The sequence below is a fragment of the Hemicordylus capensis genome, chromosome 5 (assembly GCF_027244095.1).
Source record: "Hemicordylus capensis ecotype Gifberg chromosome 5, rHemCap1.1.pri, whole genome shotgun sequence".
In the NCBI taxonomy this organism is placed as follows: domain Eukaryota; kingdom Metazoa; phylum Chordata; class Lepidosauria; order Squamata; family Cordylidae; genus Hemicordylus; species Hemicordylus capensis.
Window position 1 is genome coordinate 16156330 of NC_069661.1, and position 6217 is coordinate 16162546.

Consider the following 6217-nt stretch of genomic DNA (forward strand, 5'->3'; position numbering starts at 1 on the left):
AGAAAGTGGATAGACATAAATTCTTCTCCCTCTCCCATAACACTAGAACCAGGGGTCATCCAATGAAATTGATTGCCAGGAAATCTAGGACCAACAAACTGAAGTACTTTTTCACACAATGCATAATCAACTTGTGGAATTCTCTGTCACAAGATGTGTGACAGCCAACAACCTGGATGGCTTTAAGAGGGGTTTGGATAACTTCATTGAGTAGAGGTCTATCAATAGCTACTAGTCAGAGGGCTATAGGCCACCTTCAGCCTCAAAGGCAGGATGCCTCTAAGTACCAGTAGCAGGAGAGTAACAGCAGGAGAGAAGGCATGCCCTCAACTCCTGCCTTTGGCTTCCAGCAGCATCTGGTGGGCCACTATGCGAAACAGGATGCTGGACTAGATGGGCCTTGGGCCTGATCCAGTAGGCCTGTTCTTATGTTCTTATGATTGTGTGAACGACCTCAGTGTGTGAATAGGGCTACTAAGTGTCTTGAATCCCTGGCCACAAGGAACACTGAATCTCCACAGCCCTGTATACACACACACACATACACACACACACACACACACACACACACACACACAGGAGAGAGAGACCTTTCTACACATTTGTTATTGAAGGGGAACATCAAAGCAAGATAGCACTGCAGTTTGCATTATTGACCAAGATTAAGCTGCTGGCATTATCTTATGACATTGGAAAGATAAACAGTCACCTATGGTGGTGAAATGGATCACATCATTAACTCAGATGACACCTTGTGAAAAAGTGATTAATAGGCTACAGGGAAGCAGAGACAGATGTAATGAAATCTCCACTGCTTTCTTGAACTCTTAGCAATGTTCCTAATAGACTGGATGGTCAGCAATGGAAAAGGGAACATTTCTCCTGATGTTAATTGTTCAAGACTCTTAATCAGGGAATTGATTAATCTGAGCCAGGACTCACTTCTTTTTTGAAGGCCTGGGCTCAGCCTTAAAAGATACATGCTAATACTACATCAGTGTGTCTCTGAGTATCTACAGAGTGTATATTGCCCTTTCAAAACATGAGGTGAAGAAAGGCTTGAATCTGGTACCTCTCATAAATATACCCCAATCATTTTTCATCACCAGTTCCGGAGTTGGTGTGCAATTCTTCATAGCAGTCTTGAGTAACTGGTTGTTGTTGGACCATTGTGACTGGGGATAATGGGAGCTGTAGTCCAAAAACTAGTTTTATTTTTATTTTATTTATTTATTTAAAATATGTCTATACTGCCCAAAACTTGCGTCTCTGGGTGGTTTACAATTAAAATCATTGAAAACATCATATGAATTATCAATTAAAATAATTGAAAACATTGAAAACATTTAAAACACAGTATTAAAAATATTAAAACCATAAATCCAGTTAAAAGCCTTTGTGAGTAAATGTGTCTTCAGTGCCTTTTTAAAAGTTGCCAGAGATGGGGAGGCTCTTATTACAACAGGAAGCGCATTCCAAAGCCTTGGGGCAGCAATGGAGAAGCTGCCAGATGAGTTGGAGACAACCGCAGGAGAACCTCTCCAGATTATCTTAACTAAGTTCTCCAAGTCTGCTCATTATATTTTTCTGTGGGTTTCCTCTGTCCAGCGTCCTACTCCTCTTGAATTCTGGTTGACCTAATTCTAAGAGGACTTCTAAAATTAATTCTGGAACTGCAGGATGCACAGTTTGCTGAAGCTTTTCATTCCTTCTGCTCTCCTCCCTCCCTCTGCATTCCTAATGTGCATGTACACGTTGGTAAATGTTAGTAAAACATTTGTTAAACAGTGCAAAAAGCAGTCAGGGGGATGATTCCAGTGAGGCATGGGATTCACTCAGGGGCAGCCCTTTCTTAAGGCAAAGTGAAGTGGTTGCCTCCGGTGGCAGATTATTGGGGCACCAGCAGGGCCGCAGGATGCTTCCTATCAGAGCAGCTCTTTGGGACCAATCGGATCCCTGCAAGCTTTGCAGGGAGTTCCTCTCCTCACACTCCTTGTAAAGCTTGCAAGAAGCCCAAGGAGAGGAGAAGCGGCTTATGGCAACCTTCTCCCTTCTCCCCTTACCTATTTATTTATTTATTACATTTATATCCTGCTCTTTCTCCGAGGAGCTCAGAGCTCAGCACATGATTATTTTTATCCTCTCAACAACCCTGTGAGGTAGGTTAGGCTGAGAAATATGTGACTGGCCCAGAGTCACCCAGTGAGTTTCATGGTTGAGTGGGGATTCAAACTTGGATCTTCCCAGTTCTAGTCCAACTCTCTAACTCAGGCATCATCAAACTGCGGCCCTCCAGATGTTGCTGAACTACAACTTCCAGCATACCCAGCCACAAAAAATTGTGTCTAGGGATGCTGGGAGTTGTAGTTCAGCAACATCTGGAGGGCCACAGTTTGGGGATGCCTGCTCTAACCACTATGCCGTGCTGGCTCTCCTATGCTATGCTGGCTCTTTTTCAACATTTTAAACATTTGCAGGGGTTGGTTTTGAACGGGGACTGGCGTACACTAGGGACATAGGAAAAAGCAGCATTGGGTGCCTCCACAATACGTTGGGATGCCCTGCAACTCCCTTCAAACATTTTACTTTATATACCCCTTTCCTCCCACTAAGAGTTGTACAAATCATGGTATTTCAACTTATCAAGACTGGTGAAAAAGCTGCATCTCCCAGAATCTTGTATTCTACACAGTTATTAGAGATAAAGGAGAACACACATCCTTAAAACACACTTACTTATGCAATTAAACATGTGGTTCAGTGTCTCTGAATGTGTGTGTAATGAAGCGGCCATTTTTCAATTTAACCATGCAGGTCTGCTTAGTGGAAATAGAGAGAAATTATTAATTAACCAATTTTATAATAGCGTATACAGGGGCTATCGAGGAGCCTAAGGGGATAGAGGTCTGTAATTGACCAGTATCCGATAAATTAAATTATGAAAATGAGGTTTCAGAAGCCAAAGAACGGGTGAAGAAAGAGAGAGACCTTTTGCAATATAGTCTGTTTCTTTTTCATTTTAAAAAATATATCCTCTTGCTTTCCTAATGACGTTTGTTGTATGTCCATCCTTAAGGTCATTGGTAATGTGTCCCGTGCTGAGAATTATGACCATCAGCAAGAAATGAGAAATTAATTTGCTTTAAATGATACCAGACATTATCGGGAGACAGACTACATTCCAGCCACCAAAATGACGCCTAATGAAGAGTTTAATTCTGTCATTAAGGTTACGTGGGCTTCCTGCACTGTTCAGCTTGGAAAATCAGCCACTCTGTTGCAAGGGCGGTGTGGCGGGGAGACAAGAAGTGATAAATTTAGAGATTATGTACTTGACTAAAGTATGTCAACCTGGGGCCATTTTTAAAAAGACACAGTTTAGAAGTGAACTAAAGCTGAATCTATGGGAGGGTTCATGCATAGTGCCAAACCTGAGATTTGTCAGAGTGGCCAGAGCCCCAGGAATGTGCACACACCCTACTCCAATGTTGGCAAGGCTAAGTTGTGATTGGGCATGTTGTACGAGCCCACCCATCTCAGCATAGTCTACCTTACTTGCAACACAGAACCCAATATCTGTAACTAAGATCTGAAGTGAGGGCAGCCTTTTTATTTATTACCTGTATATCCCTCTCTTCCTCCAAGGAACCCAGAGCGGTGTACTACATACATATGTTTCTCTTCACAACAACCCTGTGAAGTAGATTAGGCTGAGAGAGAAGTGACTGGCCCAGTAAGTATTATGGCTGAATGGGGATTTGAACTCCGGTCTCCCCGGTCCTAGTCCAGCACTCTAACCACTACACCATGCTGGCTCACAAATAAAGTGCTGGAGGGTTTGGGGATCAAACACGGTGATTTTGGGAGGAGATAAATTCACGCAAAGTTTCCTGTAATGTTTTGAGGACAGGCAGGTGGGTGGGTTAGTGGTGGCAGTAGCAGTTGGCTTTTTTCTCAGGCTTTTATGTGATTGTCCCCATTGCTGCTTCTTTGTATATTGCATGATTATTTTTATGTATGTATTTTAAAATATTTTAATTAGATCTGTTTTTATATTTTAGCATAATATTGTAATTGTGTAATTTTAATCGTTCTGTTTTAATTTTTTCTATGTGAACCACCTTGTGATTGTTTTTAATGAAAAGCAGTATATAAATTTAAGAATAAAAAAATAAATAAAAATCTCTTTCTTTCTTTCTTTCTTTCTTTCTTTCTTTCTTTCTTTCTTTCTTTCTTTCTTTTAATGTTTTGCCTCTGGAAGAAGTGGTGGCACCATGGGAGGAGAGCTGGTCTTGTGGCAGCAAGCATGCATTATCCCCTTTGCAGAGCAGGGTCCATCCTGGTTTGCATTTGAATGGGTGGCAACATGTGAGCATTGTTGGATAATCCCCTTAGGGAATGAGGCCGCTCTGGGCACAGCACCTGCCTGCTTGCATGCAGAAGGTCCCAAGTTCCCTCCTTGACAGCATCTCCAAGATAAGTCTGAGAGAGAGAGAGACTCCTGCCTGCAACCTTGGAGAAGCTGCTGACAGTCTGCGTAGATAATACTGAACTAGATGGACTAATGGTCTGACTTGGTATAAGGCAGTTTCCTATGTTTGCCCAGAGACAACTCAGAGAATGTGATCCTAGCCATACATATTTAGCAATGTTCTATTTAAATCAATGGGTGTGTTCAGACACCGGTGACAATAAGGTTGGTGCGAGCCACTGCTTCCTGGTGAGCATGTACTCCCGGCATGAGCTTCTACTTCTGCCCGTTTCATGTCATGTGAACCTGCTGACATCGGGTTTCCCCCTCCGCTATCCAAAATCTGTAATCAAGATAAGAAGTCGGGTGGCAGATGTCAGGCGGTGCAGGGAAGGGTGCCTCGGCAACCTTACACTGGTGGATTTGGACGGCACAAAAGGGGTGGAAGTACCGGCTGGTTCGAATCTGGTTCGAATCTGGACCAGATTTGAACCGACCCGTCCTAGCTTGGCTTCAGGGGTAGCTAAAGAAAGCGGCCTCCACCAGCCTCCACACCTTGAGAAGAAGTGGCAGAGAAGTGGCAGAAGTCAGGTGAGAAGTCACACTTTCAGAAGTGGCAGGGAGGGAGTGTGACTCTGTTGGTCCTTTTGGATCTCTCGGCAGCCTTCGACCATATTGACCATGGTATCCTTCTGAAACGTCTATGGGGATTTGGGGTGGGAGGTACTGCTTTGCAGTGGTTCCGCTTCTACCTCACAGGCAGATTCCAGATGGTGTCTCTTATAGATTGTTCTTCTTCAAAATCTGAACTTTCATTTGGTGTCCCTCAGGGCTCCATATTGTCTCCAATGTTGTTCAATGTCTACATAAAACCGCTGGGGGAGATCATAAGAAGATTTGGTGCAGGCTGTTATCAATACGCTGATGACACCCAAAACTATTTCTCCATGCCAACATCATCGGGAGAAGGCATAACCTCCCTAAATGCCTCCCTGGAGGCAGTGATGGGCTGGAAGAGGGATAGCAAACTGAGGCTGAATCGAGATAAGATGGAGGTACTTATTCTGCGGAGTCAGAACCTGGGAGATGATTTTGATCTGCCAGTTCTGGATGGAGTCACCCTCCCCTGGAAGGAACAGGTACACAGTCTGGGGGTGCTTCTGGATCCGAACCCTTTCCTGGTGTCTGCCTGGTTGAGGCAGTGGCCAGAGGTGCTTTCTATCAGCTTTGACTTATACATCAGCTGTGTCCATTTCTTGAGATGAACGACCTCAGAATGGTGGTATATATGCTGGTACTCTTTAGGCTGGATTACTGCAAAACACTCTCTGTGGGGCTGCCTTTCTACGTAGTCTGGAAACTGCATTGGTCCAGAATGCGGCAGCCAGGTTGGTCTATGGGACATCTAGGAGAGATCATATTACTCCTGTGCTGAAAGAACTATACTGGCTGCTGATAGGTTTCTGGGCAAAATACAAGGTGCTGGTTATTACCTATAAAGCTCTAAACAGCTTAGGCCCAGGGTATTTAAACGAACATGTTCTTTGCCATGACCCCTACTGCCCTTTGAGGTCATTTGGAGAGGTTTGTCTGCAGTTGCCACCAGTTTGTCTGGTAGCTACTCAGGGATGGGCCTTCTCCGTTGCTGCCCCAAGGCTTTGGGATGTGCTCCTTGTTGAAATAATAGCCTCCCCATCTCTGGTAACCTTTTAAAAGGCACTGAAGACATATTTATTCACCCAGGCT